This window comes from Etheostoma spectabile, unplaced genomic scaffold (genome assembly GCF_008692095.1).
Source record: "Etheostoma spectabile isolate EspeVRDwgs_2016 unplaced genomic scaffold, UIUC_Espe_1.0 scaffold00018316, whole genome shotgun sequence".
Lineage (NCBI taxonomy): Eukaryota > Metazoa > Chordata > Actinopteri > Perciformes > Percidae > Etheostoma > Etheostoma spectabile.
Window position 1 is genome coordinate 1 of NW_022604206.1, and position 14,646 is coordinate 14,646.

General features: G+C 40.1%; 5 non-coding genes across 5 annotated transcripts; 4 read left to right on the forward strand and 1 right to left on the reverse strand.

Annotated features, from left to right (window-relative positions):
* Positions 1 to 1,253: 1,253 nt before the first annotated feature.
* trnaw-cca (transfer RNA tryptophan (anticodon CCA)) lies at positions 1,254 to 1,325 on the forward strand. Its single transcript has one exon. It is a non-coding gene; the product is annotated as a tRNA-Trp (tRNA).
* A 5,798-nt stretch (positions 1,326 to 7,123) lies between these two features.
* LOC116680096 (small nucleolar RNA U3) lies at positions 7,124 to 7,339 on the forward strand. The gene has a single exon (XR_004329627.1). It is a non-coding gene; the product is annotated as a small nucleolar RNA U3 (small nucleolar RNA).
* Positions 7,340 to 9,300: 1,961 nt separating this feature from the next.
* Positions 9,301 to 9,414, forward strand: LOC116680100 (U5 spliceosomal RNA). Its single transcript, XR_004329630.1, has one exon. It is a non-coding gene; the product is annotated as a U5 spliceosomal RNA (small nuclear RNA).
* A 1,252-nt stretch (positions 9,415 to 10,666) lies between these two features.
* trnag-ucc (transfer RNA glycine (anticodon UCC)) lies at positions 10,667 to 10,738 on the reverse strand. Its single transcript has one exon. It is a non-coding gene; the product is annotated as a tRNA-Gly (tRNA).
* Positions 10,739 to 13,658: 2,920 nt separating this feature from the next.
* Positions 13,659 to 13,730, forward strand: trnag-ucc (transfer RNA glycine (anticodon UCC)). The gene has a single exon. It is a non-coding gene; the product is annotated as a tRNA-Gly (tRNA).
* Positions 13,731 to 14,646: the final 916 nt, after the last annotated feature.

Sequence of the window (14,646 nt, forward strand, 5' to 3'; positions counted from 1 at the left end):
TAACCAGTAGATTTCTGGTGAACGTGGGGTTTGTAGTCCTTACATAGTAACCAGTAGATTCTGGTGAACGTGGGGTTTGTAGTCCTTACATAGTAACCAGTAGATTTCTGTTGAACGTGGGTTTGTAGTCCTTACATAGTAACCAGTAGATTTCTGGTGAACGTGGGTTTCAGACATGCTGCTTGGTTTAAATGCAACTCCCGTTGCGTCTCTGCCATCAGAATTTTTTTTTTTTAACTGTTAGCTGACTCACACTCACACACACACACACACACACACATTTCACACATACCTGGTGTGGAAATAAAAAAAATAAAAAAGAACCAAAAACAAAAAAAAATCACACTGATCGTAAAAAAATTTAAAGTTAAAAAACTAAAGTTATATTGAGTATGAAAACTCTTGTTCATTACATTTTACTTCATAATTGCAACCGCATGTGTTGTATTCATTGTTGCAAAACGTTCTGTATATAGTTTGTTTGTTACCATGACAACACCATTGATCTGAAGCTCATGTAAATAGTTTCTAATCAGCAATAAATATAACAATTTGCATGCTTAAAATAACATACCGGTTAAAGCCCCGCCCATTTCAAGACAAACCGACCCACTTCCGGTTAAATCTAACCACTTTCGAGTTAGGCCCCGCCAGTCCGAGTATGGATACGGATACAGATAATTCATGTGGTAAACAGATACAGATACAGATAATGCTGTACTCGCTCATCCCTAGTATATACAAGCTGGACATTTTCCTCTTTAACTCATATTGTAGCTTGTTTCGCCGCTGCCGACTGCAGCGATCTCGCTTAATACTACACCAGTGTCAAAGATGTTATCTATCAGTCACTTAGACACAAAAACAAAGGAAAATAGGGTTCAGGTTTTGAAAAACGGAAGACATCCCTTGAAAGTCCTATATTGTAAAAATGGAGATGTCTGTGTCTTTCTTTGATTCAAAACCAGGCTGATGTGCAATATAAATACTGTGAAAGTAACAAAACGCTTAATTCACACAGCCAGTTTTCTAGAAACTGTGCCTTTAAAAGAGACGTCATGACTACACTTTAATGTCAGGGCATGATCTGGAAAAGCCTGATACTATTGTTATGTCTAGGGGGCTTCCAGAGTGATGATGTGTGTATGCATTATTCTTAAGAAAGTTTATATGTGTATGCATTAATCAAAAAGAAAGTTGATGTGTATGTATTAATCTCAAAGAAAGTTGATGTGTACATGCATTAATCAACAGACCTCGTGGCGCAACGGTAGCGCGTCTGACTCCAGATCAGAAGGTTGCGTGTTCAAATCACGTCGGGGTCAGATGTTTAGGGGTGGCAGTAGCTCCGGAATGAGAATGTCTTGGCACTACCAGGTGTTCTTGAGCAAGGCATTGTACCCCCTCCCAACCTCTCAGGGTGCTGGCCAGCTGTGACAATTCTACATTTAGGCATGAATAGGTCCTGAGCATGTGTGTGTTTTCAGACCTGTGTGTGATTACTAACAAAGAGTGTAAATTGTGTCAAAAGTAGTATACATATTACATTAATTTTTTAAAAAGAAAGATGATGTGCATTAATCTAAAAGAAGGTTGATGTGTATGTGCATTAATCAAAAAGAAAGTTGATGTGTGTATGCATTAATCAAAACGAAAGTTGATACACTTACACACTGTATACCACCAGCCTTTAAACATGTCCATAATTTCATTAAACGTGCCCCCCCCATGTGCAGTGATTCCTTCAGAGTAAACACAATGAATTTGATTGCAGTAGATGAGAAAGAAATGCATAAAAGTTGTGTTAATTCAGCCAGTGCCCATACCTCTGGTTATTTCCTGTTTTCCGGTGAAGTCCACACTAGTGGAAACACGCCTTTCTGTCACATCTACAGCAGTGTTAACTCGGAAGGAATAACTGCACATGGCTAGGCACTGGTAATGACATTTTGAACATGTTAAGAGGCTAAAAACAGGTTTAAAACTTGCCCTGTTGAAGCCTGTTGGGTGCTGAACTCTAGCAGGAGGATAACACGGTGTAGACACCACCGATTGGTTTCATTTCTCTCTCCACTGACAGACCTCCTAATGTACAAACTACAGAGCTACGTGTTAAAATTGACTGGAATTCTAAGTCCTTCTGCTTTAAAAAGATGTCTGCGGTCCCGGAAAATGTTAAAATTGTCAATGAACTGCAGAGAATGGACGGTAGATTCAGTTGAAAGCCATTTGTTTAGCAGCAGCAAGGTACCGACGGGCCCGAAGGGCTTCAGCCTCTGCTGTGGAAGAGGCAAAGCAGCGGGTGTGGGAGAAGTTCGGAGAAGACATGGAGAAGGACTTTATACCTTTACATTGGTGGAGTGCTGTGGCCATCAAGAGCTGCACAATTTGCATGTAATGAAAGTAACTGTTGTATGTTAGACTTTAGTGTATGTAAGTATATGATTATTTGTTGCAATTAGTAAGTTATAGTTGTGTTGTTTGAAAGGCCTTTTCTGCTTTTGTATTGATGCCTTAGTTCTTATGTTCTGTTGTACATGCTGTAAATGTTATGTGTTTTGTATTTTATGTAAAAATTAAAAATAATGGGAAAATATGTATTAAGTTGTATTAACGTATACATATAAAGACTGATACAAAGCCACCCTCTGGCGTGGAGCCAGAACCATACAAACCCAGGAAGTGGACATCACCCTGGAAAATATTTCTAGAATATTTAAGGTTGAAAGAAAATGTCAAATTAAAAGTGTAGGTGTATCCGAGAAGAGGTCATTTTGACATTTATGTTTAATTGTATTTAACATAATGTAACCCCTCTGTTGGGTAATTACTAGTTGTAGTGATCTATGCTCTATGGACCAGAATTGTTCTACTAGATTCGTCTACTGGAGCAGAAGAGTTAATATTACAACATGTTGAAAGAAAAAGTAGAAAACCACAGACCAGGAAATAAGTTTTAACTGCCGGCTTATTATTTGAATATTAACATACACATATACATACAAAACCATTGACAACAATTACACAAAATACAATCCCACTTAACACCCTTTTGTTAAGTTATTTAGGTTTTCACCTTTTGAGTTTATACCAAGTTCAATATTAGTTCTATATTAATCTAATTTCAGTTTTAACCTCAGTTTGGTTTTAGGTTTTAATCCCTTTTGGTTTTCTTTTCCCTTTTTTTAGTTCTCTAATTAGTTCTGTTTAGAGTTTTGATTTGTTTAGTTAACTTCAGTTAATCTAAATCACATCAGTGAATTTCACCTCTTAATTAGAGTATTTGCATGTAGTAATGTACCCATTTACAAGTGGTAATACCCATGGAAAAGAAAATGAAAAAAACAATAATTTGGAGTTACAAAACCATAATAATTCAGCAAAAGACTGAACAAATTGGTGGTTAGGACCAACAGAAATAAGAAAAGAAAAAGGAGTTCTCCTCTCCCCTATCGTCTTTTTACTTGTTAACCGTAACTCAAAGTTCGTTTGGAGTCCGCTGCAGAATTTGCAGAAGCTGAAGGAAATCCTACTAGTCAGAAGTGTGGATTCGTAGAAACTGGATGAATCCTACCAGTTCAGAAGATTGTGAGCAACGTCCTATTGAGACGCTGTGACTCAGGTATTCACAACGGTTCAGCAGATCACTGGGTGGCTCGCCATCTTGTTTCAACCTCGTGTCTCTCAAGTCGATGTCGGTCGACGTCGGTTGAACATTTCTTCAACCCACTCAAAATAGCCAAGTCCCGATTTCCAATGCACTAATCGTCTTCACCAGGGACAAATTGAGTACATGGGATCAGGCACGGCGCCAGGATTTCAGTTTTGGATGGGCCAGACCAATTTTGGGTGGGCCTTAAATTAAAACATGATATCAAATCACTGTTTAACCTAATACAAATGACTACTATACTGTTATATTATATGTGCTAACATAATAGAGATTTCAATAGCTTGATGCTCTTTAAATATGTTGTAAAAAAACATTGTACAAACGTTTGGTTGTATAGGTCGACCCCATCCGCGACCGCTCTCCTTGGTTCTGCCCAGAGAGGAGCGCGTTGGAATCTCCATTACGCACCATACCTGGCTGCGCTATTACGCAAAGCTCCATAGACCTAAGACTGGAACAGTGGTAAGGCATTTATATTTCCCCAAAACATAATTTAGTTCTGCTCGTATAACAGGAGGCCAAATATTTCACAATTCTGTTTAATTGTTTTTATGTTTTCAGCACTACAGATCAACAACACCTCCCGACAGTTTTCATTCATAACTCGGGCACAGAACTGGTTCATTGACGTCATCTGTCGTGTAAAACTCAAGTTATTTCCGAAAGAGACAAACTGTTACTTTAGTGTGATTCATGTTATAACCATATTTAACAAAAGGAAATAAATCACATTAACATCAGACACAGCGCCCATAACAAGGGGAGCCCAGGAGGGAAAAAGAACAGTAACAAGCTGATATAGAAATAGAAATGCGCCTGTAGATTTGTAACGGGTTATGAATCGATTATTTTAATATATCTCAATACAGACAGAGTAGCCTTCACATACTCTTATCCCCTCGTGGTAAACAATTAAACTCGCTAAAAAGGCCTAGAAGAAGCGAACATGGAACGACTCATTTCCTCTTTTTCTCTTTGCTATGTTACTAACTTTCAACATGTAGCCTACGGATTCATCGCATGTTTTTAGGTCGCCTCGCACACACACACACTGACACAAATTACAGCAGTAGTCGGCGGGGTTTGCTCTTTAAAATGTAGATGATATCATCGAAGTCAAGAGTTACTGTAAGCTCTCGTATGTCAACAGACACAGAGACATAAGGCGAGACGTAAGCATGGTGCTCCTGTTTGGTGTTTTAATCCGATTGACACTGGAAAAGACGCGTTCAACTGTACAGGATGTCATCGGCAGTGTTATCAGAGCTTTTAGGAAAGCACGGATATTTGGGAAAACGTCCTCATTGACCAGCTGGTGTCATTTGTATGAAGGCTAGGAGACATCAGGACTGCTGCAGATGCCATGAGGCCATAGGTGTCACTGTGGAATCGAGTGTTCAGTTCGCTAAGCTGGCAGTCTAGCGCGTTGGAAATGTTGCGCAGATCGATGTCACTTAATAGACAAACAACTTTTTTTTTAAATTAAGTTAAAAACTACTTAAGATTTAGACTAATTTAGCACAAATTATGAGATAATTTGACACTTTTTAATAATTCTTTATAATTAAATATAGCCTATTATATTCTTCTTTTTTTTAATGAAAATTTGTGGGTGGGCCTGTTGAAAAGTGGGTGGGCCTAGGCCCGTCAGGCCCACCCATGACGCCGTGCCTGCATGGGATATCTTTCACAAAAGTCAACCAAATTGGCTTTCAAAAGGTACAGGTTTTGTCCACCTTATTCTCCGTTACTCTCACAGCTTTTCATCTGCGGCTCGCTCTGCAAAAACCAAACTGTCCTAGCAAGAGAAACTTTTTGACAATCTGATTGGTGAGTGATAGTCACCTGGGTTACGTAACAACGTGCCCTTTTCAAAATAAAAGTCCACATATTCAAAATAAAAGTCCACATGCTTTTTAATACAAAATAACTCATGAAATGACATACCATGGAATAAAATATTACAAAAGGTTCTCAATAAACGTTTAACCATATGTTAACATATTTATTGATTAATTTCCTTTTAACCAGTTTATTTATTTTGCTAACTAAGTAAACCTGGGTTACATGAGGTCTAGATGTCTTATGAGACAGTTGTGTCCCCGAGATGACACACTCTGAGCATCTGTTTAGCAAGCCGCATCTTTCGTGTCTTGACTTTCTTCTGTGCTCTGAAAAAAAAAAACTGCAAATCAATACATTGCAGTCTATATACACACCGTTTTCACGAGATTGACTCAATATCATATGAAATGATAACGTTTCTAGTTCTGTTGCCGAAGCTAACGGGATGATTTAGCTAGCTAGCTAGCTGAGTAACGTTACAGCTTAACGCTAGCTAGCTCGCAACCAAACTATCAGGATTCTACTCAGCTGCAGTTAGCTTTCTTGCTGAAATACAATAAAAATTAACCTGCCAAAGTGGACCAACATGCACGGTGAACTATAGATGGAGCTACATGACAACACGGGGTATTTATTTGAATGGAACAGTTAGGAAAATGAAACGTTAGCCCCTTTGCCATTACAGTTATCAACACACATTCAGCCTATGCTAGCTACAGGCTACGTTAGCATTGCTAATGTTACTGTTAGCGACGAAATCATACTTACAGCTTGATGTTGGGATGACCAGACAGTCGGAACAGCAGCAGCAGCTCAGCAAATCCTGCTTTAAATTGTCCGAAGTTTTGAAAACTGTCTTTGGGGGAAAAGTTCACAGGGATCTCCTTATAAACAGCAGCCATGTCCGTCGAGTGTTTGCTTCCTTGGGAAGACTAGCTATGAGAAGTGTCTCCGTTCCCTGTACAGACTGGAACTCTGCATTTACAACCCGGGTTCATTGTCAATGTCCTGGGAAATATTTCAAACTTTCTTCTTAGTAAATCCCGTCAGAGTACAGGAGCAGCGTTCTCAGTCGGACATCTAATCGACCTAACGCCAGCAACATTAGGAGCTGGTCTCAGGTCAGTGGCCTGTGTGTAAATGTTGGGGCTGGACCGTTCTCCTTATACGTCCATGGGCGTGACAAAGCTGATGGTTCTGAGATCCTGACGTCACCTTTTGGCTTTGTTGGGATTCGCCCGTTTTCAGCGGCAGTTTCAAAATGTGGGATTTTCAGAGGAAAGGCATGTCATTGGGATTTAAAGCTTTTATGTATGTCCTATTTACCCACTGAACTGTCGTTATTCACCTATGACAAGGTAAAATCGGTTTTGCATTATATCACCCCTTTAACAATATTTGGAGATGATATACAAATCTTGAGTGCTTTTTGTACCCAATAATCAACAGTGGTGGTTAACCTGCAACATGGGCTTTAAAGATCTAAATAGATTTTCTCACCTCAGAGTCATCTGGAGCACGTAACGATTAGCGTCTGTCCCTCTGAACCCTGAGTGACAATCACTCTGCAGTGAATGAGATGCAGTTTCCCCCCTCAGTCTAAACAAGACTATACTTTCAGGGATCATTTCTAGAGTTTCTGACTTGAGGAATGTGTTTCTAAAGTGTTTGGTCTCGCTGACCACGATGATGAGTTGTGATATTCTTTTCCGAGCGTGAGACTGACAGTGAGTAATGATTCACTTCATGTGCTCTCTGTCATTGATGATTGTTCTTTGCTTCTTTATGGAGTATTGAAGAAGGGAATATGATCAGAGTGGTAGTAGCAGACATGTGAAAAACGTAATTGTATGAAGGTAATAAACCATGCGAAATTATAGTCAGTCTTGAAGTATGTTTTGTCCATGGTGGACAAGGTTACTTTAACGGGTTAACACCTACTTTCTTGACTTTGTGATGCCTTATGTCCGGTTTAAAAATGTAAACTGAGTTAAGCCATAATTCATTTTTATTTTTACCTTTGCTTTTTCTACTTTGACATGTAAAAAAGGTGCATTGTTTGAAAGCCCATCTCTACACATCCATGTTCCACTCCCACAGGTGTTTCCACTTGACTAATCAGACTGTGTGGCCTTTACAGGCTCAGCTTGATTGACATGTATTAAAGTTAGTTAGTTCATGTTTATTGTCCCCATAGGGAAATTAGGTTGCAGATCACATCACATGGTATTCAACATTAACACAGATAAGGCAAGGAGGAAAAACAAAAACAAAACATATGTACACCACCACTCGTACCATAAACCAGAATAATATGAAGGGGGGGGGGTAGAGTTCCAGACCAGCTGGGAGAAAGAAGAGAATAAAATAGATACACAAAATATATATATCATTGGACGGGACCTTCATTATTAAGGAGTTTAATGGCCTGTGGAACAAAGGAGAGCTTGGATCTGTTTTTTTTAAACAAAGGAGCACAGTATCGTCGTCCTGAGGGCAGCAGTTCAAATGAGGAGGAAAGGGGGTGCTTCTGGTTGCCCACAATGCTATTTGCCTTTCTCCGTATCCTGTTTTTGTATAAACTTTCCATACTTGGAAATGGAATACACAAAAGTTTGCTGGAAGTTATTATTTTTCTAATGTACCTTTTTTGTGCTTCAGTGGCATTGCCAAACCAACAGATGATACCAAAGGAAAGAACACTTTCCAAATTAAAATCTTATTTTTACAAGTGCAAATTTAAACATTTAGTTCAGATTTTTTTGTTCTGCAAGCTCTCACCTTTTGCCCCATATTTCCCTTCATATGAGTCAGAGCCAGCAGCACTAAGGAAGAGCAGCCTCTCCTACGGCGAGTGGTGGCGACTAAAGGGGTGGAACGGTACACTGAAGTCCCGGTGGACGGGATGGCGTGTTGTAACGAGGTTTGAGTACATACAGCAAATACTTGAAGCCAGGTTACTCTACGAGTGGATACGGGGCTTTGAAGGTGATGTGGAAATCCTGATTGATTCAGTGATTTTTTGGCCCTATTTGTATTTGGATCTAAAGGCTGGTTAACCACTGTAGGGAGGAGACGTTGGATAGTTTTTTTGTCTCGTTCCAGTGATTGTCATGTCTGGGTGATGGCGTTGGATATGCGTTAGCATGTTGGATGTATTTCCACTCACGTACCAACAACGCCGACACACAGTCCTCGTTTTATCCACCACTTTCTCACCTGTACTACTGGAACTGACTGGGAAACCAAAGTTTCCCCGTGGGTCGCCACCACTCGCCGTAGGAGAGGCTGCTCTTCCTTAGTGCTGCTGGCTCGGACTCATATGAAGGGAAATATGGGGCAAAAGGTGAGAGCTTGCAGAACAAAAAAATCTGAACTAAATGTTTAAATTTGCACTTGTAAAAATAAGATTTTAATTTGATGTCACACAATGAAAAAACACACGAGAGCTTGGAAAAAAAATCTGTCATGTGCTTGACAATGGCAATAAATTGCGCGGGATGTGAAGACAATGTGCAATACAGGCCAAATCCTATGGTGGGAATCAAGATCTACCAATGTTTCTGTCCACAATGTCCACCTGAATCTAGAAATGTCCCTGCCAGATGGGAAATAGACCTGACAAACAGGGCGTTTGTACAGGGAGTACAGATATAAACATCAGTAAGGAGTCTACCAAGTTGCCTCTTATCATTTTAGTTTGGACACCCAGTGAGGCTTACCGCGATGGTTTGGACTGGGTCCACTAGGGGTTTCTGCTGCTCTCGATCAGACGGCTGTACTCACTCTGGTTTCTCTTCATAACACACAAGTCTTTTGCCTTTTACTAAAGACTTCCTTGGAAGGGAACGCCGATGAGTTGAAACTATTTTTGGTGGGCTTTGCTGTTTGGCCCAGCTTTTTGTACTAGCTTTTGCTTACCTTTGCTTTTACTCATCAGCTCTGTTTTTATCCCACCCAGAAAAGGGATTTTAGACCCCGAACGAGCCATCTTTTATTTCCTGTAGTGGTCTAAGTGGGAACGAGTGAAAAGAAGAGTGATGAAGAAGTCAAAGGACAAAGAAGGGAAAGGAGTGCCAGACCTGTTATTGTTTTTAAGGAGCAGATTTACAGCTACACACATAACAGCAGCCACGGCCCCATCCAGAAATCCTAAAACTGCAGCTATGGCACGGTTCTGGATGGAATCATACCTCTCTGATCTTAATGTCAGATGTAGGTGGGGGAGGGCGTGGCTGCTTGTAGAGAGAGAGAGCTTGCAGCGAGGTGGGGGCTGTGTGGGATCTTGTCCGCTCCTGGCGCTTGCTTCTGGGAGAGACACGGACGGTGTTTCTCCCTTCGGCCTGGATGGCGGAGGAGGGTAGGGTGGTGGTGGGATGAGCAGCTATTCGCCATCTTTAGGACTTGGATGGAGAGAAAATGCGTTAGTGACATTGTTCATATGTCCTTTCTTTGTTTTTTGTCTTCTCTGGAGTTAACTGTTGATGCACCCTCTTTTTTTTTTTTTTTTTACATTTGGCTTCTTTCAACCACTGATTAGAACATTGCTTATTTTTCTCTATTTATATCAGATCTTGAGTGCTTTTCATTTTTGCCCCTCAAACATTTTTCTTCTTTTCTTCAAATCCTGTTTTAGCATTCTATGTTTACCTGTATTCAAAGAACCATTTTCAAGAAACCCAAATTCTGACGCCCTACATGGAGGAGTAATGGCTCTTTACAGAGAAAATGCAAAAGAAGATGTTCTCAAATTCAGCCCAGGTAGATGCTCGGCCCATATTCACACAGACCTAAACCTACTCACTTAATGCTGGTTACAATATTCTAATAATCAACAATGCCAGAGAAAAATGACAAAGTGTGATAACATTTTTTAATAAAGTACTGGCATTTTTTAATAAAGTATTGGCTTTTTCTTGCGAAGGTTTTTTTTCGATTGGTGAAAGCTTCCTTTCCGGCACTTTGAAGTAGAAAATCAACAAATAATTGTGATAATCTCCATATTGATCAAACTAATCGTGATTATAACTTTGGCCATAATCGTGCAGCCCAAAGAGATCTAATGTTTTATCAAACCAGGTTGGGCAAGTAACCTTTCTGCTGACTTCTTGTCAAATAAAGCAGGTAACATCACTCACAGAAAGCTAATGCGATGGCTGGGAATCGAACCCAGGTCAACTGCTTGGAAGGCAGCTATGCTCACCACTATACCACCATCGCTGGGCAATCCAATGTTCACTTCAAATCTTGTAATACATCTGGGCATTGAGACTGGAAGTGCGCTCTATCACTGAGCTACAGTCCCTGATGATTCAGAAAGTCCCCCCAAGGGGTCCTGTGTTATCACATCAACAAGAATGGGAAGTGTGTTCCTGTATGTTATCTCCCTTTGATAGCTCAGTTGGTAGAGCGGAGGACTGTAGGGGCATGAATCTGAAATCCTTAGGTCGCTGGTTCAAATCCAGCTTGAAGAAGCAGCCCTTTTTTAAGAGTTTCCCTTCACAGATCAATAAAGTGTTTCTGATTCTGATGTAGAGATGGACAGACAACCCAAAAGCATAATACTTCTTGCCAAGACAGAACAAGAAAAAACAAGAAGAGGTGGGGGAGACAGAGTTAAGCCCCGACAGAATAGAGAACTAGGCAAAAGTTGTGAAATAGTGCCAAGTGTGACCAGAAGAATTGCAAAAAAACTAGCTTCTTTTTTTCCTCTTTTGTACACAACCCAAAGTTTTACAAAACAAAAGATAACTTTCACCGAATCCCTGTTAAATCACAGTCAACATTTGTCTCACAAACCATCTCAATGTCCAATTTAAATAATTTATCCAACAGTATTGAAACTTTAACTTACCCCCGCTGTTTGAAATTGCTTCCTTGTCGTTTGGATTTCCCGAGTGGAATCAGCGAGCCCTCCTTGGTGGGAGAAAGCAAAGACATAACAAATTCAGTTGTCTCCTACAAGGAGAAAACATTGAGAAAAGATACAGAAGTCATATCCTCTGAGAGGCATTGGAGATCTTATCATGAATAATTAATATGAAAATCATTGGTTAAATGTAATTTACCATTACAAGTTACTGTTGAAAAATGAAAATAATTGTTATTGAGATAGAGGCAGATGAAGTGTTTATGACCCATCAATGATGACAAAAAGATACATCCGCTGTCGGGGGTCTGCTTTAAAGGAAATGGTACTCTTTAAAAGTGTTGTGGTTCTAGCGATAAACTAATGAGGAAGAATTTGACAAATCAACCAAAACGTAGTCCAGGAACTTAGTCTTTCAAATATTACACCTGCATCTGTCAAGTCCTGACCATTCCCTGACCGGGAATTGAACCCAGGCCGCAGCGGTGAGAGCACCAAATCCTAGCCACTAGACCATCAGGGAGTCACCGCTATCAAATTTATCTTTGTAGATGTGAGTTTCCTCTTCACTTACTGGAATGACTCATATTGTTTTAGGCGAGGAATGGCTCCTGGCTAGACCTTCAGAAGGCAGGACATGACAGATTACACATCTGTCACATAGTCAGTTTGTAGTCTTAAATATCAAGTCTCTTGCTGTTCCTTGACTAGTTAGCCATATTGTTGGTTATATTGTTTTAGGCGAGGAATGGCGCCTGGCTAGAGCTTTAGAAGGCAGTGGTGCAAAATGCAAAACTGCCTGTTTCAATTTTTATTACATGGTAATATTACAATAACAGAGGTGAAGAGATTACCTGGAAATGCTTCTGGTATTTTCCAGGGAACTTCTTCACCTCTGTTATTCTAAAATTACCATGAAATATGTATTGTCCTGCACGCACGTAACGCTGTGCAATCTGACCAGCAGCTAAACACCTTCCACCATCAAGCACTGGCGACACGTTTATTTGAGTAACAAAGGGTGAAACTGGGATGAAACACAATGACCAGTTATTTAGATCTTAATGAGTCACAGATATTAAACAAAGATAATTGTAAAAACAATATAACTACACAACATTGTAATGCGGTGGTATATACAGTAGGCTAGCGAAAATGTAAGATGAAATAAAGAAACACGTAATGTATTGTTATACAGTTAGTCCGATGGGGTTTATTGGTATGGGAAGTGAGGCTCTTTGTGTGTAGAAAAGTACCGGAGGCAGCAGCTGCCGCTGATACAGTGATGTCATAGTTTTCATGGGTAGTAAGGGACGCTACAGTAGTCAGTGTTTTATGTTCTCTACAAATACAAACTAAATCCCCTGATTAATGCAACATAATCACAACGTCTCCCGGCCATTTCCCACCGCAGAAAGCTGCTATCAGCCAAGCTAAAGCTAATATAGTTAGCTTAAAGAAACCAGCAGAAAGCTGCTACCAGCCAGGCTCAAGCTAATACAGTTAGCCCCAAAAAACAAGCAGAAAGCTGCTACTAGCCAGGCTAAAGCTAATATAGTTAGCTTCAAGAAACCAGCAGAAAGCTGCTACCAGCCAGGCTAAAGCTAATATAGTCAGCCTAAAGAACCAAGCACAAAGCTGCTACCAGCCGGTCTAAAGCTAATATAGTTATCCTAAAGAAACAAGCGGTCCGTCTGTCCCAACTAACGTTTTGGTTCGGAGCCGCGACACTGGAAACGTAACACTAATCTACTATAGATGGCTGTGTCTGATCGAACGTCATTTCCACTGACTGAACTGTTCTTGGATACACGGTTTGTTTCTAGTGTGCATGACGTGCAGGTCTGATCAATTTGTCAAACTATCGAGCTGACCCCGCTAGTCAACCACAACCTTAAATTTAGAGGAAGTAACATGCGGTCACTCTCATTCACGTTAGCCTGGATTGATTATTATATGAATACAATGGTGTCATGCTAGTCAACCAGCATATTTCTACCTGATGTACCTCTCCAAAATCACTTCAGAAGAGTAATGTTAGTCACAGCGCTTACTTGCTTTGGTGTTTGTAAAGCATTAAAGTCTATCCCCAGATGAGGGACAACTCTGTCTTAGTTATGTAGCATGAAAGCTAGCATAAGCTTACTAGCATCCAGCCCGCTTCTAAATACAATAAAAAACTCTGGAAAAGACTGCTCCTTCGAGCCAGATTTGAACATGTCTCAAAGCCCAAATGTATTACAAGATTTGAAATGAACATCACGTTATCCAGCGATGGTGGTATAGTGGTGAGCATAGCTGCCTTCCAAGCAGTTGACCTGGGTTCGATTCCCAGCCATCGCAGTAACTGTTTTTGGGTTGTGGTACATTCTTTTTTACAAGAAGTCAGCAGAAAGGTTACTTGCCCAACCTGGTTTGATAAAATATCTTTGAGCTGCATGATTATGGCCAAAATGATAATTACAATAACTTTGATCAATATGGAGATCACGATTAATTATCACAATTATCTGTTGATTTTCTAATCTCAGCAAAGTTATTGATGGATGATTCTAGTTACTTCACCAAGTTCAGGCCAAATGCCACAGCTGTAAGACATCACATTGGTTGCCTTCCAGCAATTTAAGATATGCAAATGGAAGTGGTGGGATTTGAACCCACGCCTCCAGAGAGACTGAAGCCTTAATCCAGCGCCTTAGACCACTCGGCAACACTACCTGCAATTATCAACTTTCCACATCATGACAAACACAGGCACCGTAATCAACGTTATGCTTGTTAATGTTATTGGAAAACTTGATGTAATACAAGCAAATACTTAAGGCCCCACCCAACAGTTTTGTGATATGTGGCGGGCAACTGTATGTCAATGATCAAGCTTGTTGCTGTGACCAAGAAACCACCAGCAAAATGACTGATGCATCATCAGTTTAAAATTTTTCTTGGATGCCAAATATTTGAATTCAAAGTCAGAATCCATTTGAGATGTAAGATCAATACAATGCACGTCCAGCTTCTACATTTCCGCATGAGTCAGCTTCCCCAATTTCTAAGGAAATATAAACAGGAAAATAGCCTGATAAGCATACATGTGCAGCTCAACCTCTAAAAGCCATAAAGCAAATGCTTGTGGCTTAAAGATCAAGATCCCGCTCATTAAACAAATACTAAATACTGTAAATACCTTTTAATTAGCTCAACACTTTTTAACAGTTAAACTGAAACACTGGAGCTCCAGGTCCTGCAGACGCAGACTGTC